The 23517-nt window shown below is 48.2% G+C and overlaps 24 non-coding genes and 5 pseudogenes across 24 annotated transcripts; all 29 read right to left on the minus strand.

The window, feature by feature from the left end:
- Positions 1-231: 231 nt before the first annotated feature.
- LOC123108991 (5S ribosomal RNA) lies at positions 232-350 on the minus strand. Its single transcript, XR_006452332.1, has one exon. It is a non-coding gene; the product is annotated as a 5S ribosomal RNA (ribosomal RNA).
- Positions 351-714: 364 nt separating this feature from the next.
- LOC123108859 (5S ribosomal RNA) lies at positions 715-833 on the minus strand. The gene has a single exon (XR_006452198.1). It is a non-coding gene; the product is annotated as a 5S ribosomal RNA (ribosomal RNA).
- A 363-nt stretch (positions 834-1196) lies between these two features.
- Positions 1197-1315, minus strand: LOC123108953 (5S ribosomal RNA). The gene has a single exon (XR_006452296.1). It is a non-coding gene; the product is annotated as a 5S ribosomal RNA (ribosomal RNA).
- An 824-nt stretch (positions 1316-2139) lies between these two features.
- LOC123108942 (5S ribosomal RNA) lies at positions 2140-2258 on the minus strand. Its single transcript, XR_006452286.1, has one exon. It is a non-coding gene; the product is annotated as a 5S ribosomal RNA (ribosomal RNA).
- Positions 2259-2571: 313 nt separating this feature from the next.
- On the minus strand, positions 2572-2707 carry LOC123109074 (uncharacterized; annotated as a pseudogene).
- A 363-nt stretch (positions 2708-3070) lies between these two features.
- Positions 3071-3189, minus strand: LOC123109002 (5S ribosomal RNA). The gene has a single exon (XR_006452343.1). It is a non-coding gene; the product is annotated as a 5S ribosomal RNA (ribosomal RNA).
- Positions 3190-3554: 365 nt separating this feature from the next.
- On the minus strand, positions 3555-3662 carry LOC123109062 (uncharacterized; annotated as a pseudogene).
- Positions 3663-4026: 364 nt separating this feature from the next.
- Positions 4027-4145, minus strand: LOC123108999 (5S ribosomal RNA). The gene has a single exon (XR_006452340.1). It is a non-coding gene; the product is annotated as a 5S ribosomal RNA (ribosomal RNA).
- A 363-nt stretch (positions 4146-4508) lies between these two features.
- On the minus strand, positions 4509-4627 carry LOC123108796 (5S ribosomal RNA). Its single transcript, XR_006452124.1, has one exon. It is a non-coding gene; the product is annotated as a 5S ribosomal RNA (ribosomal RNA).
- Positions 4628-4990: 363 nt separating this feature from the next.
- Positions 4991-5109, minus strand: LOC123108939 (5S ribosomal RNA). The gene has a single exon (XR_006452283.1). It is a non-coding gene; the product is annotated as a 5S ribosomal RNA (ribosomal RNA).
- Positions 5110-5947: 838 nt separating this feature from the next.
- Positions 5948-6066, minus strand: LOC123108771 (5S ribosomal RNA). Its single transcript, XR_006452096.1, has one exon. It is a non-coding gene; the product is annotated as a 5S ribosomal RNA (ribosomal RNA).
- Positions 6067-6379: 313 nt separating this feature from the next.
- LOC123109076 (uncharacterized) lies at positions 6380-6515 on the minus strand (annotated as a pseudogene).
- Positions 6516-6878: 363 nt separating this feature from the next.
- On the minus strand, positions 6879-6997 carry LOC123109015 (5S ribosomal RNA). The gene has a single exon (XR_006452355.1). It is a non-coding gene; the product is annotated as a 5S ribosomal RNA (ribosomal RNA).
- A 365-nt stretch (positions 6998-7362) lies between these two features.
- On the minus strand, positions 7363-7481 carry LOC123109013 (5S ribosomal RNA). The gene has a single exon (XR_006452353.1). It is a non-coding gene; the product is annotated as a 5S ribosomal RNA (ribosomal RNA).
- Positions 7482-7846: 365 nt separating this feature from the next.
- Positions 7847-7954, minus strand: LOC123109065 (uncharacterized; annotated as a pseudogene).
- Positions 7955-8318: 364 nt separating this feature from the next.
- Positions 8319-8437, minus strand: LOC123108972 (5S ribosomal RNA). The gene has a single exon (XR_006452315.1). It is a non-coding gene; the product is annotated as a 5S ribosomal RNA (ribosomal RNA).
- Positions 8438-8799: 362 nt separating this feature from the next.
- Positions 8800-8918, minus strand: LOC123108857 (5S ribosomal RNA). Its single transcript, XR_006452196.1, has one exon. It is a non-coding gene; the product is annotated as a 5S ribosomal RNA (ribosomal RNA).
- A 363-nt stretch (positions 8919-9281) lies between these two features.
- On the minus strand, positions 9282-9400 carry LOC123108803 (5S ribosomal RNA). The gene has a single exon (XR_006452132.1). It is a non-coding gene; the product is annotated as a 5S ribosomal RNA (ribosomal RNA).
- A 365-nt stretch (positions 9401-9765) lies between these two features.
- LOC123108765 (5S ribosomal RNA) lies at positions 9766-9884 on the minus strand. Its single transcript, XR_006452090.1, has one exon. It is a non-coding gene; the product is annotated as a 5S ribosomal RNA (ribosomal RNA).
- Positions 9885-10481: 597 nt separating this feature from the next.
- Positions 10482-10600, minus strand: LOC123108779 (5S ribosomal RNA). Its single transcript, XR_006452104.1, has one exon. It is a non-coding gene; the product is annotated as a 5S ribosomal RNA (ribosomal RNA).
- A 408-nt stretch (positions 10601-11008) lies between these two features.
- Positions 11009-11127, minus strand: LOC123108687 (5S ribosomal RNA). The gene has a single exon (XR_006452012.1). It is a non-coding gene; the product is annotated as a 5S ribosomal RNA (ribosomal RNA).
- A 365-nt stretch (positions 11128-11492) lies between these two features.
- On the minus strand, positions 11493-11611 carry LOC123108962 (5S ribosomal RNA). Its single transcript, XR_006452305.1, has one exon. It is a non-coding gene; the product is annotated as a 5S ribosomal RNA (ribosomal RNA).
- Positions 11612-12110: 499 nt separating this feature from the next.
- Positions 12111-12229, minus strand: LOC123109454 (5S ribosomal RNA). Its single transcript, XR_006452681.1, has one exon. It is a non-coding gene; the product is annotated as a 5S ribosomal RNA (ribosomal RNA).
- A 365-nt stretch (positions 12230-12594) lies between these two features.
- Positions 12595-12702, minus strand: LOC123109064 (uncharacterized; annotated as a pseudogene).
- Positions 12703-13240: 538 nt separating this feature from the next.
- On the minus strand, positions 13241-13358 carry LOC123108861 (5S ribosomal RNA). Its single transcript, XR_006452200.1, has one exon. It is a non-coding gene; the product is annotated as a 5S ribosomal RNA (ribosomal RNA).
- A 362-nt stretch (positions 13359-13720) lies between these two features.
- On the minus strand, positions 13721-13839 carry LOC123108855 (5S ribosomal RNA). The gene has a single exon (XR_006452193.1). It is a non-coding gene; the product is annotated as a 5S ribosomal RNA (ribosomal RNA).
- A 365-nt stretch (positions 13840-14204) lies between these two features.
- Positions 14205-14323, minus strand: LOC123109016 (5S ribosomal RNA). Its single transcript, XR_006452356.1, has one exon. It is a non-coding gene; the product is annotated as a 5S ribosomal RNA (ribosomal RNA).
- Positions 14324-14862: 539 nt separating this feature from the next.
- LOC123108900 (5S ribosomal RNA) lies at positions 14863-14980 on the minus strand. Its single transcript, XR_006452245.1, has one exon. It is a non-coding gene; the product is annotated as a 5S ribosomal RNA (ribosomal RNA).
- A 364-nt stretch (positions 14981-15344) lies between these two features.
- On the minus strand, positions 15345-15463 carry LOC123109717 (5S ribosomal RNA). The gene has a single exon (XR_006452958.1). It is a non-coding gene; the product is annotated as a 5S ribosomal RNA (ribosomal RNA).
- Between the last annotated feature and the right edge of the window lie 8054 nt (positions 15464-23517).

Consider the following 23517-nt stretch of genomic DNA (forward strand, 5'->3'; position numbering starts at 1 on the left):
CAACTACAGAGATGAGTTTACCACGGTTTCCACCCCTCCCTCTATACTGCAGCAACACTTATTTTACACCCCTTTAAAAACATGCTTTTCGCGCCTCAACTCCCCTAGACGCGTGAGTAATGAGTTGCGAGCTAAAACATATCCCAAATGTCAAAAATAAGATAACGGGGTTAATATATATCGTGCATGTGCGTTCTGCTTCTCAGGAGGCATAACAAATTAATTAAAAAGGGAATCCAACACGAGGACTTCCTAGGAGGTCACCCATCCTAGTACTACTCTCGTCCAAGCATGCTTAACTTCGGAGTTCTAATGAGATCCGATGCTTTAGTGCTGGTATGATCGCATCAAATATGTTACCCCCGGCTTCATCCCGTATGTTTCCTACTCCCAGGTCCTCTACAAAGATGGTTTTACATTGTTACTAACAATACAACCATTGCCTAATAATGGATAATGCCCTATACTACTTACTCTCTCGCTTAACTACAGAGACGAGTTTACCAGGATTTCCACCCCTTCCTCTATAGCACAACAACAATTATTTTACACCCCTTTCAGAACGCGCTTTTCGCGCCCAACTCCCCATAGACGTGTGAGAAATGAGCTGCGAGCTAAAACATATCCCAAATGTCAAAAATAAGATAACGGGGTTAATATATATCATGCATGTGCGTTCTGTTTCTCATGAGGCACAAGAAATTAATTAAAAAGGGAATGTAACACGAGGACTTCCCTGTAGGTCACCCATCATAGTACTACTCCCGTCCAAGCACGCTTAACTTCGGAGTTCTAATGGGATCCGATGCTTTAGTGCTGGTATGATCGCATCCAACATGTTACCCTCGGCTTCATCCCTTATGTTTCCCACTCCCAGGTCCGCTACAAAGACGGTTGTACGTTCTTACTAACATTACAACCGTTGCCTAATAATGGATAATGCTCTATACTACTTACTCTCTTGCTGAATTACGGAGACGAGTTTACCACGGTTTCCACCCCTCCCTCTATACCACGGTAACATGTATTTTACACCCCTTTCGGAACGCGCTTTGGCGCCCCAACTCCCCTAGATGCATGAGTAATGAGCCGCGAACTAAAACAAATCGAAAACGTCAAAAAGAAGATAACGGGGTTAATATATATCATGCATGTGCGTTCTGTTTCTCACGAGGCACAAGAAAATAATTAAAAAGGGAGTGCAACATGAGGATTTCCCAGGAGGTCAACCATCCTAGTACTACTCACACCCAAGCATGCTTAACTTCAGAGTTTTGATGGGATCTGGTGCTTTAGTGCTAGTATGATCGCATTCGGCATGTTACCCCCTGCTTCATCCCTTATACTTCCCACTCCCAGGTCCTCTACAAAGACGGCTGTACATTCTTACTACCATTACAATAGTTGCCTAATAATGGATAATGCCATATACTACTTACTCTCTCGCTCAACAACGAAGGCGAGTTTACCACGGTTTCCATCCCTCCCTCTATACCGCCGCAACACATATTTTACACCCCTTTCAAAAAGCGCTTTTCACGACCGAACTCCCCCTAGATGCGTGAGTAATTAACTACGAGGTAAAACATATCGCAAACGTCCAAAATAAGATGACAGTGTTAATATATATCGCGCACGTGCGTTCTGTTTCTTACGAGGCGCATAATAATAATTAAAAAGGGAATGCAACACGAGGACTTCCCTTCGGAATTCTGATGGGATCCAGTTCTTTAGTGCTGGTATGATGGCATCCGACATGTTACCCTTATGCTTCCCACTCATAGGTCCGCTATAAAGATAGTTGTACATTCTTACTACCATTACAATCGTTGCCTAATAATGAATAATGCCCTATACTACTTACTCTCTCGCTCAACTACGGAGACAAGTTTACCACAGTTTCCACCCCTCCCTCTATACCGCAGCAACACGTATTTTACACCCCTTTCAGAACACGCTTTTCGCACCCCAACTTCCCCTAGACGCGTGAGTAATGAGCTGCGAGCGAAAACATATTGCAAACGTCAAAAATAAGATAACGGGGTTAATATATATTGCGCACGTGCATTCTGTTTCTCATGAGGCACAATAAAAGAATTACGTTCTGTTTCTCACGAGGCGCAAAAAATAATTAAAAAGGGAGTGCAACACAAGGACTTCCCCGGAGGTCACCCATCCTAGTACTACTCTCGCCCAAGCACGCCTAACTTCAGAGTTCTGATGTGTTCTGGTGCTTTAGTGCTGGTATGATCGCATCCAACATGTTACCCCGGACTTCATCCCTTATGCTTCCCACTCCCACGTCCGTTACAATGACGGCTGTACATTCTTACTACCATTACAACCGTCGCCTAGTAATGGATAATTCCCAATACTAATTACTCTCTCGCTCAACTACGAAGACGAGTTTACCACAATTACCATCCCTCCCTCTATACCGCAACAACAAGTATTTTACACACCTTTCAGAACGTGCTTTTTGCGCCCCAAATCCCCCTAGATGCGTGACTAATGAGTTCCGAGCTAAAACATATCGCAAATGTCAAAAAGAAGATGACGGGCTTAATATACATCACGCACGTGCGTTCTTTTTCTCATGGGGCGCAAAAAAATAAGGTCACCCATCCTAGTACTACTCTCGCCTAAGCACGCTTAACTTCGGAGTTCTAATGGGATCCGGTGCTTTAGTGCTGGTATGATCGCATCCAACATGTTACCCCCGACTTCATCCCTTATGCTTCCCACTCCCACGTCTGTTACAAAGACGGTTGTACATTCTTACTACCATTACAACCGTCGCCTAATAACGGATAATGCCCTACACTACTTACTCTCTCGCTCAACTACGAAGAAGAGTTTACCACGATTTCCACCCTCCCTCTATACCGCAGCAACACGTATTTTACACCCCTTTCAGAACGCGCTTTTCGCGCCCCAACTCTCCTAGACGCGTGACTAATGAGCTCCGAGCTAAAACATATCGCAAATGTCAAAAATATGTTGATGGGCTTAACATATATCGAGCATGTGCGTTCTGTTTCTCACGGGGCGTAAAAAAATAATTAAAAAGGGAATGCAACACGAGGACTTCCCAGGAGGTCACCCATCCTAGTACTACTCTCGCCTAAGCACGATTAACTTCGGTGTTCTGATGGGATACAGTGCTTTACTGCTGGTATGATCGCATCCGACATGTTACCCCCGGCTTCATCTCTTATGCTTCCCACTCCCACGTCCGCTACAAAGACGGTTGTACATTCTAACTACCATTACAACCGTCGCCTAATAATGAATAATGCCCTATACTACTTACTCTCTCGCTCAACTATGAAGACGAGTTTACCACGATTTCCACCCCTCCCTCTACACCGCAGCAACACGAGTTTTACACCCCTTTTAGAACGCGCTTTTCGCGCCCGAACTCTCCCTAGATGCGTGACTAATGAGCTCCGAGCTAAAACATATCGCAAATGTCAACAATATGATGACGGGCTTAATATATATCGTGTACGTGCGTTCTATTTCTCACGGGGCGCAAAAAAATAATTAAAAAGGGAATGCAACACGAAGACTTCCCAGGAGATCACCCATCCTAGTACTACTCTCGCCCAAGCACGCTTAACTATAGGATCCGGTGCTTTAGTGCTGGTATGATCGCGTCCGACATGTTACCCCCGGCTTCATCCCTTATACTTCCCACTCCCACGTCCGCTACAAAGACGGCTATATATTCTTACTACCATTACAACCGTCGCCTAGTAAGAGATAATGCCCTATACTATTTACTTTCTCGCTCAAGTACGAAGACGAGTTTACCACGATTTCCATCCCACCCTCTATACCGCAGCAACAATTATTTTACACCCCTTTCAGAACGCGCTTTTTGCGCCCCAACTCCCCCTAGACGCGTGACTAATGAGCTCCGAGGTAAAACATATCGCAAATGTCAAAAATAAGATGACGGGCTTAATACATATCGCGCATGTGCGTTCTGTTTTTCACGGGGCGCAAAAAATAATTAAAAAGGGAATGCAACACGAGGACTTCCCAGGAGGTCATCCATCCTAGTAGTACTCTCACCCAAGCACGCTTAACTTCAAAGTTCTGATAGGATCCGATGCTTTAGTGCTGGTATGATCACATCCAACATGTTACCCCTGGCTTCATCCCTTATACTTCCCACTCCCACGTCCGCTACAAAGACGGGTGTACATTCTTACTACCATTACAACAGTCGCCTAGTAATGGATAATGCCCTATACTACTTACTCTCTCGCTCAACTACGAAGACGAGTTTACCACGATTTCCACCCCTCCCTCTATACTGCAGCAACACGTATTTTACACCCCTTTCAGAACTCGATTTTCACGCCCCAACTCTCCCTAGACGCATGACTAATGAGCTCCGAGCTAAAACATATCGCAAATGTCAAAAATATGATGACGGGCTCAATATATACCGCACATGTGCGTTCTGTTTCTCACGGGGCGCAAAAAAAATTAAAAAGGGAATGCAACACGAGGACTTCCCAAGAGGTCACCCATCCTAGTACTACTATCGCCCAAGCACGCTTAACTTCGGAGTTCTGATGGGATCTGGTGCTTTAGTGCGGGTATGATCGCATCTGACAAATTAACCCCGGCTACATCCCTTATGTTTCCTACTCCTAGGTCCGCTACAAAGATGGTTGTACATTCTTACTAACATTACAACCATTGCCTAATAATGGATAATGCTCTATACTACTTACTCTCTTGCTGAATTACGGAGACGAGTTTACCACGGTTTCCACCCCTCCCTCTATACCATGGTAACACATATTTTACACCCCTTTCGGAACGCGCTTCCGCGCCCCAACTCCCCTAGACGCATGAGTAATGAGCCGCGAACTAAAACAAATCGCAAACGTCAAAAAGAAGATAACGGGGTTAATATATATCGTGCATGTGCATTCTGTTTCTCACGAGGCACAAGAAAATAATTAAAAAGGGAGTGCAACATGAGGATTTCCCAGGAGGTCACCCATCCTAGTACTACTCACACCCAAGCATGCTTAATTTCAGAGTTCTGATGGGATCTGGTGCTTTAGTGCTAGTATGATCGCATTTGGCATGTTACCCCCTGCTTCGTCCCTTATACTTCCCCCTCCCAGGTCCTCTACAAAGACGGCTATACATTCTTACTACCATTACAATAGTTGCCTAATAATGGATAATGCCCTATACTACTTACTCTCTCGCTCAACTACGGAGGCGAGTTTACCACGGTTTCCATCCCCCCCTCTATACCGCAGCAACACATATTTTACACCCCTTTCAAAAAGCGCTTTTCGCGACCGAACTCCCCCTAGATGCGTGAGTAATTAACTACGAGGTAAAACATATCGCAAACGTCCAAAATAAGATGACGCTGTTAATATATATCGCGCATGTGCGTTCTGTTTCTCACGAGGCGCATAATAACAATTAAAAATGGAATGCAACACGAGGACTTACCTTCGGAGTTCTGATGGGATCCAGTGCTTTAGTGCTGGTATGATCGCATCCGACATGTTACCCCCGGCTTCATCCCTTATGCTTTCCACTCATAGGTCCGCTATAAAGATGGTTGTACATTCTTACTACCATTACAATCGTTGCCTAATAATGGATAATGCCCTATACTACCTACTCTCTCGCTCAACTACGGAGACAAGTTTACCACGGTTTCCACCCCTCCCTCTATATCGCAGCAACACGTATTTTACACCCCTTTCAGAACACGCTTTTCGCACCCCAACTTCCCCTAGACGCGGGAGTAATGAGCTGCGAGAGAAAACATATTGCAAACGTCAAAAATAAGATAACGGGGTTAATATATATCGCGCACGTGCATTCTGTTTCTCACGAGGCACAAAAAAAGAATTACATTCTGTTTCTCACAAGGCGCAAAAAAATAATTAAAAAGGGAGTGCAACACAAGGACTTCCCCGGTGGTCACCCATCCTAGTACTACTCTCGCCCAAGCACGCTTAACTTCAGAGTTCTGATGGGTTCTGGTGCTTTAGTGCTGGTATGATCGCATCCAACATGTTACCCCAGACTTCATCCCTTATGCTTCCCACTCCCACGTCCGTTACAATGACGGCTGTACATTCTTACTACCATTACAACCGTCGCCTAGTAATGGATAATTCCCTATACTACTTACTCTCTCGCTCAACTACGAAGACGAGTTTACCACGATTACCATCCCTCCCTCTATACCGCGGCAACAAGTATTTTACACCCCTTTCAGAACGCGCTTTTTGCGCCCCAAATCCCCCTAGACGCGTGACTAATGTGCTCCGAGCTAAAACATATCGCAAATGTCAAAAATAAGATGAGGGGCTTAATATATATCACACACATGCGTTCTTTTTCTCATGGGGCGCAAAAAAATAAGGTCACCCATCCTAGTACTACTCTCGCCTAAGCACGCTTAACTTCGGAGTTCTAATGGGATCCGGTGCTTTAGTGCTGGTATGATCGCATCCGACATGTTACCCCTGTCTTCATCCCTTATGCTTCCCACTCCCACGTCCGCTACAAAGACGGCTGTACATTCATACTACCATTACAACCGTCCCCTAATAATGGATAATGCCCTATACTACTTACTCTCTCGCTCAACTACGAAGACGAATTTATCACGATTTCCACCCCTCCCTCTATACCGCAGCAACACGAATTTTACACCCCTTTCAGAACGCACTTTTTGCGCCCCAACTCTCCTAGACGCGTGACTACTGAGCTCCGAGCTAAAACATATCGCAAATGTCAAAAATATGATGACGGGCTTAATATATATCGCGCATGTGCGTTCTGTTTCTCACGGGGCGTAAAAAATAATTAAAAAGGGAATGCAATATGAGGACTTCCCAGGAGGTCACCCATCCTAGTACTACTCTCGCCCAGGCACGATTAACTTGAGTGTTCTGATGGGATACAGTGCTTTAGTGCTGGTATGATCGCATCCGACATGTTACCCCCGGCTTCATCTCTTATGCTTCCCACTCCCACGTCCGCTACAAAGACGGCTGTACATTCTAACTACCATTACAACCGTCGCCTAATAATGGATAATGCCCGATACTACTTACTCTCTCGCTCAACTATGAAGACGAGTTTACCACGATTTCCACCCCTCCCTCTATACCGCAGCAACACGTATTTTACACCCCTTTCAGAACGTGCTTTTCGCGCCCCAACTCTCCCTAGACGCGTGACTAATGAGCTCCGAGCTAAAACATATCGCAAATGTCAAAAATATGATGACGGGCTTAATATATATCGCGCATGTACGTTCTGTTTCTCACGGGGCGCAAAAAAATAGTTAAAAAGGGAATGCAACTCGAGGACTTCCCAGGAGGTCACCCATCCTAGTCCTACTCTCGCCCAAGCATTCTTAACTTTAGAGTTCTGATGGGATCCGATGCTTTAGTGCTTGTATGATCGCATCCGACATGTTACCCCCGGCTTCATCCCTTATGTTTCCCACTCCCACGTCCGCTATAAAGACGGTTGTACATTCTTACTACCATTACAAGCGTCGCCTAATAATGGATAATTCCCTATACTACTTACTCTCTCGCTCAACTACGAAGACGAGTTTACCACGATTTCCACCCCTCCCTCTATACCGCAGCAACATGAGTTTTACACCCCTTTTAGAACGCGCTTTTCGCGCCCCAACTCTCCCTAGACGCGTGACTAATGAGCTCCGAGCTAAAACATATCGCAAATGTCAACAATATGATGACGGGCTTAATATATATCGTGTTCGTGCGTTCTATTTCTCACGGGGCGCAAAAAAATAATTAAAAAGGGAATGCAACACGAAGACTTCCCAGGAGGTCACCCATCCTAGTACTACTCTTGCCCAAGCACGCTTAACTATGGGATTCGGTGCTTTAGTGCTGGTATGATCGCGTCCGACATGTTACCCCCGGCTTCATCCCTTATACTTCCCACTCCCACGTATGCTACAAAGACGGCTATATATTCTTACTACCATTACAACCGTCGCCTAGTAATAGATAATGCCCTATACTATTTACTCTCTCGCTCAACTACGAAGACGAGTTTACCATCATTTCCATCCCGCCCTCTATACCGCAGCAACAATTATTTTACACCCCTTTCAGAACGCGTTTTTTGCGCCCCAACTGCCCCTAGACGCGTGACTAATGAGCTCCAAGGTAAAACATATCGCAAATGTCAAAACTAAGATGACGGGCTTAATACATATCGCGCACGTGCGTTCTGTTTTTCACGGGGCGCAAAAAATAATTAAAAAGGCAATGCAACAGGAGGACTTCCCAGGAGGTCACCCATCCTAGTAGTACTCTCACCCAAGCACGCTTCACTTCAGAGTTCTGATGGGATCCGATGCTTTAGTGCTGGTATGATCGCATCCAACATGTTACCCCTAGCTTCATCCCTTATACTTCCCACTCCCACGTCCGCTACAAAGACGGGTGTACATTCTTACTACCATTACAACAGTCGCCTAGTAATGGATAATGCCTATACTAATTACTCTCTCGCTCAACTACGAAGACGAGTTTACCACAATTTCCACCCCTCCCTCTATACCGCAGCAACACGTATTTTACACCCCTTTCAGAACGCGATTTTCGCGCCCCAACTCTCCCTAGACGCATGACTAATGAGCTCCGAGCTAAAACATATCGCAAATGTCAAAAATATAATGACGGGCTCAATATATACCGCACACGTGCGTTCTGTTTCTCACGGGGCGCAAAAAAAATTAATAAGGGAATGCAACACGAGGACTTCCCAAGAGGTCACCCATCCTAGTACTACTTTCGCCCAAGCACGCTTAACTTCGGAGTTCTAATGGGATCTGGTGCTTTAGTGCGGGTAAGATCGCATCTGACAAGTTAACCCCGGCTTCATCCCTTATGCTTCCCACTCCCACGTCCGCTACAAAGATGGCTATACATTCTTACTACCATTACAACCGTAGCCTAATAATGGCTAATGCCCTATACTACTTACTCTCTCGCTCAACTACGAAGCGAGTTTACCACGATTTCCACCCGTCCCTCTATACCGCAGCAACACGTATTTTACACCCCTCTCAGAACGCGCTTTTCGCGCCCCAACTCTCAAAGACGCGTGACTAATGAGCTCCGAGCTAAAACAAATCGCAAACGTCAAAAATAAGATAACGGGGTTAATATATATCGCGCATGTACGTTCTGTTTCTCACGGGGCGCAAAAAAATAATTAAAAAGCGAATGCAACTCGAGGACTTCCCAGGAGGTGACCCATCCTAGTACCACTCTCGCCAAAGCACGCTTAACTTCGGAGTTCTGATGGGATCCGGTGCTTTAGTGCTGGTATGGTCGCATTCGACATGTTACCCCCGGCTTCATCCCTTATGCTTCCCACTGCCACGTCCACTATAAAGACGGTTGTACATTCTTACGAACATTACAACCGTCGCCTAATAATGGATAACACCCTATACAACTTACTCTCTCGCTCAACTACGAAGATGAGTTTACCACGATTTCCACCCCTCCCTCTATACCGCGGCAACATGAATTTTACACCCTTTTCAGAACGCGCTTTTCGCGCCCCAACTCTCCCTAGACGCGTGACTAATGAGCTCCGAGCTAAAACATATCGCAAATTTCAAGAATATGATGACGGGCTTAATATATATCGCCCATGTGCGTTCTATTTATCACGGGGCACAAAAAAATAATTAAAAAGGGAATGCAACACGAGGACTTCTGAGGAGGTCACCCATCCTAGTACTACTCTCGCCCAAGCACGCTTAACTTCGAAGTTCTGATGGGATCTGGTGCTGTAGTGCTGGTATGATCGCATCCGACATGTTACCCCGGCTTCATCCCTTATTCTTCCCACTCCCACGTCCGCTACAAGGACGGCTGTACATTCTAACTACCATTACAACCGTCGCCTAATAATGGATAATGCCCTATACTACTTACTCTCTCGCTCAACTATGAAGACGAGTTTACCACGATTTCCACCCCTCCCTCTATACCGCAGCAACACGTATTTTACACCCGTTTCAGAACGTGCTTTTCGCGCCCCAACTCTCCCTAGACGCGTTACTAATGAGCTCCGAGCTAAAACATATCGCAAATGTCAAAAATATGATGACGGGCTTAATATATATCGCGCATGTACGTTCTGTTTCTCACGGGGTGCAAAAAAATACAGCAACACATATTTTACACCCCTTGCAGAACGCGCTTTTCGCGCCCCAACTCTCCCTAGATGCGTGACTAATGAGCTCCGACCTAAAACATATCGCAAATGTCAAAAATATGATGACGGGCTTAATATATATCGCGCAGATGCGTTCTGTTTCTCACGGGGCGCAAATATGATGACGGGATTAATATATATCGCGCACGTTCGTTCTGTTTCTCACGGGGCGCAAAAAAATAATTAAAAAGGGAATGCAAGACGAGGACTTCCCAGGAGGTCACCCATCCTAGTACTACTCTCGCCCAAGCACGATTAACTTCGGAATTCTGATGGGATCCGGTGCTTTAGTGCTGGTATGATCGCATCTGACATGTGACCACCGGCTTCATCCCTTATGATTCCAACTCCCACGTCCGCTACAAAGACGGCTGTACATTCTTACGACCATTACAACCATCTCCTAATAATGGATAATGCCCGATACTACTTACTCTCTCGCTCAACTACGAAGACCAGTTTACCATGATTTCCACCCCTCCCTCTATACCGTAGCAACACGTATTTTACACCTCTTTCAGAACGCGCTTTTCGCGCCCCAACTCTCCCTAGACGCGTGACTAATAAGCTCTAAGTTGAAACATATCACAAATGTAAAAAATATGATGACGGGCTTAATATATATCACGCACGTGCGTTCTGTTTCTCACGGGGCTTAAAATAATAATTAAAAAGGGAATACAACACGAGGACTGGGCGCAAAAAAATAATTAAAAACAGAATGCAAGACGAGGACTTCCCAGGAGGTCACCCATACTAGTACTACTCTCGCCCAAGCACGCTTAACTTCGGAGTTCTGATGGGATCCGGTGCTTTAGTGCTGGTATGATCGCATCTGACATGTTACCACCGGCTTCATCCCTTATGATTCCCACTCCCACATCCGCTACAAAGACGGCTGTACATTCTTACTACCATTGCAACCGTCTCCTAATAATGGATAATGCCCTATACTACTTACTCTCTCGCTCAACTACGAAGACCAGTTTACCATGATTTCCACTCCTATGTCTATAGCGTAGCAACACGTATTTTACATCTCTTTCAGAACGCGCTTTTCTCGCCCCAACTCTCCCTAGACGCGTGACTAATGAGCTCTGAGCTAAAACATATCGTAAATGTAAAAAATATGATGACGGGCTTAATATATATCGCTAACGTGCGTTCTGTTTCTCACGGGGGGCAAAAAAATAATTGAAAAGGGAATGCAACACGAGGACTTCCCAGGAGGTCACCCATCCTAGTAGTACTCTCGCCCAAGCACGCTTAACTACAGAGTTCTGATGGGATCCAATGCTTTAGTGCTGGTATTATCGCACCTGACATGTTACCCCTGGCTTCATCCCTTATGCTTCCCACTCCCACGTCCGCTAAAAAGACGGCTGTACATTCTTACTACCATTACAACCGTCGCCTAATAATGGATAATGCCCTATACTACTAACTCTCTCGCTCAACTACGAAGACGAGTTTACCACGATTTCCACCTCTCCCTTTATACCGCAGCAACACATATCTTACACCCCTTTCAGAATGCGTTTTTCGCTTCCCAACTCTTCCTAGACGCGTGACTACTGAGCTCCGAGCTAAAACATATCGCAAATGTCAAAAATATGACGACGGGCTTAATATATATCGCGCTCGTGTGTTCTGTTTCTCACGGGGCGCAAAAAAATAATTGAAAAGGGAATGCAACACGAGGACTTCCCAGGAGGTCACCCATCCTAGTACTACATATGTCAAAAATATGATGACGGGCTTAATATATATCGCGCACGTGCGTTCTGTTTCTCACGGGGCGCAAAAAAATAATTGAAAAGGGAATGCAACACGAGGACTTCCCAGGAGGTCACCCATCCTAGTACTACTCTCGCCCAAGCACGCTTAACTTCGGAGTTCTGATGGGATCCAGTGCTTTAGTGCTGGTATGATCGCATCCGACATGTTACCCCGGGCTTCATCCCTTATGCTTCCCACTCCCACGTCCGCTACAAAGACGACTATACATTCTTACTACCATTACAACCGTCGCCTACTAATGGATAATGCCTTATACTATTTACTCTCTCGCTCAACTACGAAGACGAGTTTACCACGATTTCCACCCCTCCCTCTATACCACAGCAACACGTATTTTACACCCCTTTCAGAACGCGCTTTTCGTGCCCCAACTCTCCCTAGACGCGTGACTAATGAGCCCCGAGCTAAAACATATCGCAAATGTCAAAAATATGATGACGGGCTTAATATATATCGCGCATGTGCGTTTTGTTTCTCATGGGGCGCAAAAAAATAATTAAAAAGGGAATGCAACACGAGGACTTCCCAGGAGGTCACCCATCCTAGTACTACTCTCTCCCAAGCACGCTTAACTATAGGCTCCGGTGCTTTAGTGCTGGTATGATCGCGTCCGACATGTTACCCCCGGCTTCATCCCTTATACTTCCTACTCCCACGTCCGCTACAAAGACGGCTATATATTCTTACTACCATTACATCCGTTGCCTAGTAATAGATAATGCCCTATACTACTTACTCTCTCGCTCAACTACGAAGACGAGTTTACCATGATTTCCACCCCTCCCTCTATACCGCAGCAACACATATTTTACACCCCTTTAAGAACGCGCTTTTCGCGCCCCAACTCTCCCTAGACGCGTGACTAATGAGCTCCGAGCTAAAACATATCGCAAATGTCAAAAATATGATGACGGGCTTAATATATATCGCGCACATGCGTTCTGTTTCTCACGGGGCGCAAAAAAATACAGCAACACATATTTTACACCCCTTTCAGAACGCGCTTTTCGCGCCCCAACTCTCCCTATTCGCGTGACTAATGAGCTCCGAGCTAAAACATATCGCAAATGTCAAAAATTTGATGACGGGCTTAATATATATCGCGCAGATGCGTTCTGTTTCTCACGGGGCGCAAAAAATAATTAAAAAGGGAATGCAAGACGAGGACTTCCCAGGAGGTCCGCATCCTAGTACTACTCTCGCCCAAGCACGCTTAACTTCGGAGTTCTGATGGGATCCGGTGCTTTAGTGCTGGTATGATCGCATCCGACATGTTACCCCCGACTTCATCCCTTATGCTTCCCACTCCCACGTCCGCTACAAAGATGGCTATACATTCTTACTACCATTACAACCATCGCCTAATAATGGATAATGCCCTATACTACTTACTCTCTCGCTCAACTACGAAGACGAATTTACCACGATTTCCACCCTCCCTCTATACCGCAGCAACACGTATTTTACACCTCTTTCAGAATGTGCTCTTCGCGCCCAACTCTCCCTAGACGCATGACTAATAAGCTCCGAGCAAAAACATATCGCAAATGTCAAAAAAATGATGACGGGCTTAATATATATCGCACACGTGCGTTCTATTTCTCACGGGGCGCAAAAAATAATAGAAAAGGGACTACAACACAAGGACTTCCCAGGAGGTCACCCATCCTAGTACTACTCTCGCCCAAGCACGCTTAACTACAGAGTTTTGATGGGATCTGGTGCTTTAGTGCTGGTATGATCGCATCCAACATGTTACCCCTGGATTCATCCCTTATGCTTCCCACTCCCACGTCCGCTACAAAGACGGCTGTAAATTCTTACTACCATCACAACTGTCGCCTTATAATGGATAATGCCCTATACTACCTACTCTCTCGCTCAACTGCGAAGACGAGTTTTCCACGATTTCCACCCCTCCCTCTATACCGCAGCAACACGAATTTTACACCCCTTTCAGAACGCGCTTTTCGCGCCCCAACTCTCCCTAGACGCGTGACTAATGAGCTCCGAGCTAAAACATATCGCAAATGTTAAAAATATGATGATGGGCTTAATATATATCGCGCACGTGCGTGCTGTTTCTCATGGGGTGCAAAAAAATAATTAAAAAAGGAATGTAACACGAGGACTTCCCAGGAGGTCACCCGTCCTAGTACTACTCTCGCCCAAGCACGCTTAACTTCGGAGTTTTGATGGCATCTAGTGCTTTAGTGTTGGTATGATCGCGTCCGACATGTTACCCCCGGCTTCATCCCTTATACTTCCCACTCCCACGTCCGCTACAAAGACGGCTATATATTCTTACTACCATTACAACCGTCACCTAGTAATAGATAACGCCCTATACTACTTACTCTCTCGCTCAACTACGAAGACGAGTTTACCATGATTTCCACCCCTCCCTCTATACCTCAGCAACACATATTTTACACCCCTTTCAGAACGCGCTTTTCGTGCCCCAACTCTCCCTAGACGCGTGACTAATGATCTCCGAGCTAAAACATATCGCAAATGTCAAAAATATTATGACGGGCTTAATATATATCGCGCACATGCATTCTGTTTCTCATGGGGCGCAAAAAAATACAGCAACACATATTTTACACCCCTTTCAGAACGCGCTTTTCGCGCCCCAACTCTCCCTAGAGCCGTGAATAATGAGCTCCGAGCTAAAACATATCGCAAATGTCAAAAATATGATGACGGGCTTAATATATATCGCGCACGTGCGTTCTGTTTCTCACAGGGCGCAAAAAAATAATTAAAAAGGGAATGCAAGATGAGGACTTCCCAGGAGGTCCCCATCCTAGTACTACACTCGCCCAAGCACGCTTAACTTCGGAGTTCTGATGGGATCCGGTGCTTTAGTGCTGGTATGATTGCATCCGACATGTTACCCCCGGCTTCATCCCTTATGCTTCCCACTCCCACGTCCGCTACAAAGACGGCTATACATTCTTACTACCATTACAACCGTCGCCTAATAATGTATAATGCCCTATACTACTTACTCTCTCGCTCAACTACAAAGACGAATTTACCATGATTTCCACCCTCCCTCTATACCGCAGCAACACGTATTTTACACCCCTTTCATAACGCGCTTTTCGCGCCCCAACTCTCCCTAGACGCGTGACTAATGAGCTCCGAGCTAAAACATATCGCAAATGTCAAAAATATGATGACGGTCTTAATATATATCACGCACGTGCGTTCTGTTTCTCATGGGGCGCAAAAAAATAATTAAAAAGGGAATGCAACACGAGGAGTTCCGAGGAGGTCACCCATCCTAGTACTACTCTCGCCCAAGCACGCTTAACTTCGGAGTTCTGATGGGATCCGGTGCTTTAATGCTGGTATGATCGCATCCGACATGTTACCCCCGGCTTCATCCCTTATTCTTCCCACTCCCACGTCCTCTACAAAGACGACTGTACATTCTTACTACCATTACAACCGTCGCCTAATAATGGATAATTCCCTATACTACTTACTCTCTAGCTCAACTACGAAGACGAGTTTACCACGATTTCCACCCCTCCCTCTATACCGCAGCAACACGTATTTTACACCCCTTCCAGAACGCGCTTTTCGCGCCCCAACTCTCCCTAGACGCGTGACTAATGAGCTCCGAGCTAAAACATATCGCAAATGTCAAAAAATATGATGACAGGCTTAATATATATCGCGCACGTGCATTCTGTTTCTCACGGGGCGCAAAAAATAATTAAAAAGGGAATGCAACACCGAAATTCAAAACCCACCCACCACCCACTTCGTAGCCACTGTCGACGACTTAACCGACATGCTTGACTTCGACTCCGAAGACATCGACGGCATGGACGACGATGCAGGAGACGAACAAGAACTAGCACCTGTAGGGCGTTGGAAGGCCACCTCGTCATATGACATATATATGGTGGACACTCCAAAGGATGGAGATGGCGATGGAACAGCGGTGGACGATACCTCTAAGAAACAGCCCAAGCGCCAGCGTCAGCGGCGCCGCTCTAAATCCCGCCAAAGCAAAAACGGTGATTCCGGCACGGGAGATAATACTACTCTAGATAGCGCCGAAGAACACCCCCTCCAGCAAAATTCGGCACAGGAGGACAGAGAAGCCAGCCCTCACGAGAGGGCGGTGGACCAAGAGGTTGAGGACGATAATTATACGCCTCCCTCCGAAGATGAGGCAAGCCTCGACGACGACGAGTTCGTCGTGCCAGAAGATCTTGCCGAACAAGAGCGTTTTAAACGCAGGCTCATGGCCACGGCAAGAAGCCTCAAGAAAAAGCGGCAACAGCTTAGAGCTGATCAGGATTTGCTAGCTGACAGATGGAGTGAAGTCCTTGCGGCCGAAGAGTATGAACTCGAACGCCCCTCCAAGAGTTACCCAAAGCGCAGGCTGCTACCCCGACTAGAGGAGGAAGCACCTACATCACCAGTGTATGACTTGGCCGACAGGCCACCTCGTGGTCGCGACAGAGAGGCCTCTTGGCCCTCCACTCAAGCCATGCCCCGGCACCGTGTCAAGCATACTAAGGCATGGGAAAATGCGCTCGACCTACGCGACATCCTGGAGGACAAGGCAAGGCAAACAAGATCGATCTACGGATCGCGCAGGCGCCCCACGGCACATGACGGTGATCGTCACTCCGGATGCAATGAATCCGGCCGGGCAAAACTCAACAGACAAAGCTCCTTTGAGCTGCATCGTGATATAGCCCAATACAGAGGCGCCGCACACCCACTATGCTTCACAGATGAAGTAATGGATCATAAAATCCCTGAGGGCTTCAAACCCGTAAACATCGAATCGTACGATGGCACAACAGATCCTGTGGTATGGATCGAGGATTATCTCCTTCATATCCACATGGCCCGCGGCGATGATCTACACGCCATCAAATACCTCCCACTCAAACTTAAGGGACCGGCCCGACATTGGCTTAACAGCTTGCCAGCAAACTCAATCGGTTCTTGGGAGGACCTGGAAGCGCATTCCTTGACAACTTCTAGGGCACTTATGTGCGACCACCGGACGCCGATGACCTAAGCCACATAATTCAGCAGCCAGAAGAATCGGCCAGGCAATTCTAGACACGGTTCCTAACAAAGAAAAACCAGATAGTCGACTGTCCGGACGCAGAGGCCTTAGCGGCCTTCAAGCATAATATCCGTGACGAGTGGCTGGCCTGGCACCTGGGACAGGAAAAGCCGAAATCTATGGCAGCCCTCATGACATATTGACCCGCTTTTGCGCGGGAGAAGACAGCTGGCTAGCTCGCAGTAACAACTTAACAAAGAACACTAGTAATTCGAATACCAAGGACAAAAGTGACAGGTCGCGTCGGAACAAACAAAAGCGCCGCGTTAACATCGACAGCAACGAGGATACGGCAGTTAATGCCGGATTCCGAGGCTACAAATCCGGTCAACGGAAACAGCCATTCAAAAGAAAAACTCAGGGCCCGTCCAGTTTGGACTGAATACTCGACCGCTTGTGCCAGATACATGGCACCCCCGAAAAGCCAGCCAATCACACCAACAGGGATTATTGGGTGTTCAAGCAGGCAAGCAAGTTAAGAGCCAAAAACAAAGACAAGGGGCTGCGTAGCGACGGAGGAGCCCAGGCCGCCAAACAACAGTGGACAGAAGGGATTTCCCCCGCAAGTGCGGACGGTGAACATGATATACGCAACCCACATCCCCAAGATGGAGCGGAAGCGTGCGTTACGGGACGTATATGCGATGGAGCCGGTCGCCCCAAAGTTCAACCCATGGTCCTCCTGCCCGATCACCTTTGATCGAAGGGACCACCCCACTAGCATCCGTCACGGCGGCTTCGCCGCATTCGTTCTAGACCCAATCATTGACGGATTTCAGCTCACAAGAGTCCTCATGGACAGCGGCAGCAGCCTGAACCTGCTTTACCAGGATACAGTGTGAAAGATGGGCATAGATCCCTCGAGGATCAAGCCCACCAAAACGACCTTTAAAGGCGTCATACCAGGTGTAGAAGCCAACTGTACAGGCTCAGTTACACTGGAAGTGGTCTTCGGATCTCCGGATAACTTCCGAAGCGAGGAGTTAATCTTCGACATAGTCCCGTTCCGTAGTGGCTATCACGCACTGCTCGGGCAAACCGCATTCGCAAAATTCAACGCGGTACCGCACTATGCATACCTCAAGCTCAAGATGCCAGGCCCTAGAGGAGTAATCACGGTCAATGGGAACACTGAAATCTCCCTCCGAGCGGAGGAGCACATGGCAGCGCTCGCAGCAGAAGTACAAAGCAGCCTCTCTAGGCAGTTCTCCAGTTCGGCCTTCAAAAAGCCGGACACTGTCAAGCGCGCCCGGAGTACCCTACAACCAAGACCGCCTGGCACGTTCCGAGCTAGCGTAGCAATGCGGCCCCAACCCTAGCTCTCACGATATAGCGAAACCAGCGCTTCGCGTACATAACTACGCTCTTGAAATACCATGGGCACAGGGGAAGGGGCACTATCACGGTGCGCCCGAAATACGGCTTAAACCGCACCAGGGGCTGTCGGATTCCTTCTTTTTTTCCTCTTACTCTCAGGACTCCATACTTCGGACGACCCGTTCGGCAATTCAACTGCCGCACAAATGATGCAAGATCCAGGGAAGCAGACAAGCCACGCCGCATTATGGAACTCCCAGGTGGTCTCTATTGCGAGAAGTATACCTGTTTTTAATACAATTCCGCGGCCTTCCCCTGGCCAGGACATGTTAAATAGTCCAATTTATTTTGCCTATCGCACTATTTGTATTGTTCCGCTTTCATAGCAGCCTTTCTATAAACAATGCATAGCTTTTTGTCTATTTTTTGCATTACCCTCTTTTTATATATATGTTTATTAATAACATGCTGCATCCGTACACTGTGGTACGGCAAAATACGCCAAGGCCTTCAGTACCCATCAATATGGCGTGAGAAGTCCGTCCACTTTCACAAGTGCGGCACCCCGAACTTATAGCACTATATGCATCGGCTCCGAATCATGATTTGGGTCAATAGTTGGGTTTGTCCTAGTTTTGGTGCCTTACATTCCGCTATATCGGCTAAGGTAGCACTAGGAGAACCACTGCGATTGTGCCCCAGTTGAGCTGGGCCGAGCACCTCAGTGGAGAAAGCTAAAACTGACTATCATGATGAGGCGAGAGACCGGTCGCTGTTCGAGAGATTTTTCGAGTCCTTAAAGGCTTATGCCGCTTCGAGCGAGGAACCGGCTTTGTCCGGCCAAGGCGTGGATAGCGCCCCGAAATCAGTCTTCCGAATATTAGGGGCTTCGCCAAAATTTAAAATTATAGAGTTCTATGGCTAAGTGAGAGTGTTCAAGCATTATAGTCCGATTGCCTTGTTCGCTGTGCTGACCACCTCCCTCGACGGACCCAATCATGGGAAAAAGAGCGCTCAGGTTTATCCCGAACACCCCAGCACTAGTGGCATGGGGGCAGAAGCCGACGACTGGCCATCTCTCAATTTTTTGATAAACGGCCGCACAGAAAGTAATATTTTAAATTCAAGCATTGCTTAGCGCATATGAACAAGTTTTTAGCACACAGGATAACACGAGAAAGTTCATTCAAAAATTACATCCTTGGTACATTCATCCGCCACAAGGCGTGCACCAGCAAGAACATCCTTGTAATAGTTCTCGGACTTGCGATGCTCCTTCCCCGGCGGCGGCCCGTCCTTCAAAAGCTTCTCACCGTCTAGCTTACCCCAGTGCACCTTTGCACGGGCAAGGGCCCTACGGGCACCTTTGATGCAGACGGAGCGCTTGATGACCTCGAGCCTTGGACAAGCCTCCACCAGCCGCCGCACCAGTCCGAAGTAGCTCCCAGGGCAGGGCCTCTCCAGGCCACAGCCGAACTATGAAGCCCTTCAGGGCCTGTTCGGCCGCCTTGTGGAGCTCGACCAGCTGCTTCAGCTAGTTGCTCAAGGGCACAGGGTGTCCGGCCTCAGCATACTGAGACCAGAACACCTTCTCTGTCGAGCTGCCTTCCTCGACTCGGTAGAATGCGGCGGCATCGGATACGCTGCGGGGAAGATCTGCGAATGCCCCTGGAGAGCTCCGGATTCGGGTAAGTAACAAGTAGTTTACTTTTATATGTCTACATTGCATATAGAATGCCTTACCCGCCGCTATCTTTTTCACCGCATCCAATTCCTGGAGGGCCTTCTGGGCTTCGGCCTTGGCAGATTTGGCAGTTTTAAGGGCCGCAGCAAGCTCGGACGCTCGTGTCTTTGAGTCGAGCTCCAAACTCTCATGTTTGTGCATGAGAACCTGAAGCTCTTGCTGCACCTCGCCGACCTGCGCCTCAAATTTCTCCCGCTCGGCGCGCTCCATGGCCGCTTTCTTCTCGGCCTCGGACAGCGCCTGCTTGAGGGTCGCCACATCAGTTGTGGCCCCTACAATAAGCAGTATACTCCTGTCATTTTTTAATTGCGCCTTCCTATAGGCATTTTTTCTATAAGGTATCTCTTACCTTCTTTCTCCTCGAGCTGCCATTTGGCAAGGCCGAGCTCTTGCTCGGTCCGCTCGAGGCCCTGCTTCAGGGCACCCACCTCCGCAGTCAGTGCGACGGTGACCAGCAGCGAAGCCTGCATACGTATATTGACTCCTTTTTAGTTAGACTCCTGTGATATTTAATAGATCCTCTATTCGGCTTTTCTTTCCGAACGCCAAACAGAGCATCAGGGGCTACTGTCTATACGGTAATATTTTTACATATTTTTACTTACCTCGAAGCCTGTTAGATGGCTAGCACAAGCTTCATTCAGTCCGCTTTTGGCGGACCGAACCTTCTGGACCACCATACTCATGATGGCACGGTGCTCCTCGTTGATGGAGGCGCCCTTAAGCTCCTCCAGCAGATTGTGCAGCGCTTCCGGTTGGACGGAGGACGCCGGCTCAGTACGCTTGCTCCTCTTGGCAGGAGTTCGCCTACCACGGTCTGGAACCGTTGATGATTCCGGCGCAGTGTCCGACTTAAAGCCGGACTTGGAGCCCAGGGGGGTCTTGTCCCCTTCACACCTGGAGTCCGGGAGGTCGCCTCACGGCTCCTCCTGGACCACCTCCTCTCGCCCCGGAGCTTGTCGTGACGCCACTTCGGCGTCATCCGCAGCATAGGGGGAAGCAGCGGGCGGAACTGAATTCACGTCCGATGAATCCAGGGAGCCGCTCGACGACTCGTCGAGCCTGTCCTTGGGCGGACTGCATGATTATATCCGACGTAGGGAAAGCTGTGCAATAAAAGGAATATCACGAGTTACTCTGGTATCCGAACACTTACGATCTCGCCGGACGCTTGGCCCTGTCCAGCCACTCCTCTTCATCCTCGTCGGCGTCGGGGACGTAGTCCGGCGGAGGGGTTTTCCTCTTCTTGGACCCCTCGGCTTCCCCTACTGGGGCGGCCTTCCTCTTCTCTCCTCCCCCCGGTGGAGGGGGAGAGGTTTCTTCTTCCTCCTCCTCGTTTTCATGGGAGGAGTGCATCTCGGACTCGTCGGACGATGAGTCCGACACCACCATATGCCGGGAACTCTTTTGAGTCCCTGTGGCCTTCTTCTTCTTGGCCTTCTTCTCCGGCACCACATAAGGTGCCGGAACCAGCAGCTTCTCTAGGAGAGCAGGGGCTGGGTCTTCGGGCAAGGGAGCCGGACAGTTAATCTGTCCGGACTTCTCCCACCAATCCTGTCAAAGGTGAGGGAGTTTAGATCCCGCATAGAGTCAAACTATGAAAAAACTTAACATCCTGTAAAGGATGGAAATATCTTACCTCGCCAGCAGAACGCTGCGAGCGGAATCCGCGGTCTTCGGAGGCGGATGTGGGAGCCTCGGCGCCTTTGGTTAGCCCCCTCCAGACATCTTCGTACGTCGTGTCAAAGAGCCTGCTCAGAGTGCGGTGCTGCGCCGGGCTGAACTCCCACAAATTGAAGTCCCGTTCTTGACACGGAAGGATCCGGCGGACGAGCATGACCTGGATTATGTTGACAAGCTTGAGCTGCTTGTTCACCAGGGACTGGATGCATTTTTGCAGTCCGGTCAACTCTTCTTCGTCGCCCCACGACAAGCTCGTCTCCTTCCAGGACATGAGCCGCATAGGGGGTCCGGATCAGAATTCAGGGGCTGCGATCCACTTCGGATCGCGTGGCTCGGTGATGTAAAACCACCCTGACTGCCACCCCTTCAAGGTCTCCACAAAGGAGCCCTCGAGCCATAGGACGTTGGCAATTTTGCCAGCCATGGCACCTCCACACTCCGCCTGGTTGCCGCGCACCACCTTTGGCTTGACGTTGAAGGTCTTGAGCCAGAGGCCGAAATGGGGGCGAATGCAGAGGAAAGCCTCGCACACGACGATAAACGCCGAGATATTGAGGATGAAGTTTGGTGCCAGATCGTGGAAATCTAGGCCATAGTAGAACATGAGCCCGCGGACAAATGGGTGGAGAGGAAAACGCAGTCCGCGGAGGAGGTGGGGAAGAAATACTACCCTCTCATGGGGCCTTGGGGTGGGGAGAAGCTGCCCCTCCTCAGGAAGCCGGTGCACGATGTCTTTGGACAAGTATCCGGCCTTCCTTAACCTTTTGACATGGCCCTCCGTGACAGAGGAGACCATCCACTTGCCTCCCGCTCCGGGCATTGTTGGAGAGGGTTGAGGTAGGAAGTGCGGGCTTGGGCGCTGGAGCTTGGGTGCGCAGAAGATGGATAGGCAAAGGAGGAAGAAGGCGTAGGTAAAAAGGTGGATCCTTATCCACTTATATGGGTGGATGCGACTATGCGTCCCCACCAGCCTAGTAAAACTCGCTTGCCTCCCAAGCACCGTGATAAGTGGCCCGGTTGGGTTACCCACGTCCGTATAAACGAGAATACCGTAAACAAAGGGGGCACGATCTCTGCTTTGACAAGACGTGCCAAGGAAACTGCCTCGCAAAACACGCTGAGGTGGAAAAGTGAAAACGATTCGAATAAAGGCTTGGCCGTGGTGTGATGTCACACTGCGGAATACGTCAGCAGATTAGATTTGTGTTAATATTATTCTCTCTATGGCAATACGTGGAAGCTTATTTTGCAGAGCCAGACACTACTCTTGGTGTTTACAAACTTTTATGAAGAATTTGGAGGAGGAACCCGCCTTGCAATGCCGAAGACAATCTGCGCGCCGGACTCGTCGTCATTGAAGCCTGGTTCAGGGGCTACTGAGGGAGTCCTGGATTAGGGGGTGTTCGGGTAGCCGGACTATACCTTCAGCCAAATTCCAGGACTATGAAGATACAAGATTGAAGACTCCGTCCCGTGTCCGGATGGGACTTTCCTTGGTGTGGAAAGCAAGCTTGGCGATGCGGATATTCAAGATCTCCTACCATTGTAACCGACTTTGTGTAACCCTAACCCT

Source organism: Triticum aestivum, chromosome 5A (assembly GCF_018294505.1).
Source record: "Triticum aestivum cultivar Chinese Spring chromosome 5A, IWGSC CS RefSeq v2.1, whole genome shotgun sequence".
Classification (NCBI taxonomy): domain Eukaryota; kingdom Viridiplantae; phylum Streptophyta; class Magnoliopsida; order Poales; family Poaceae; genus Triticum; species Triticum aestivum.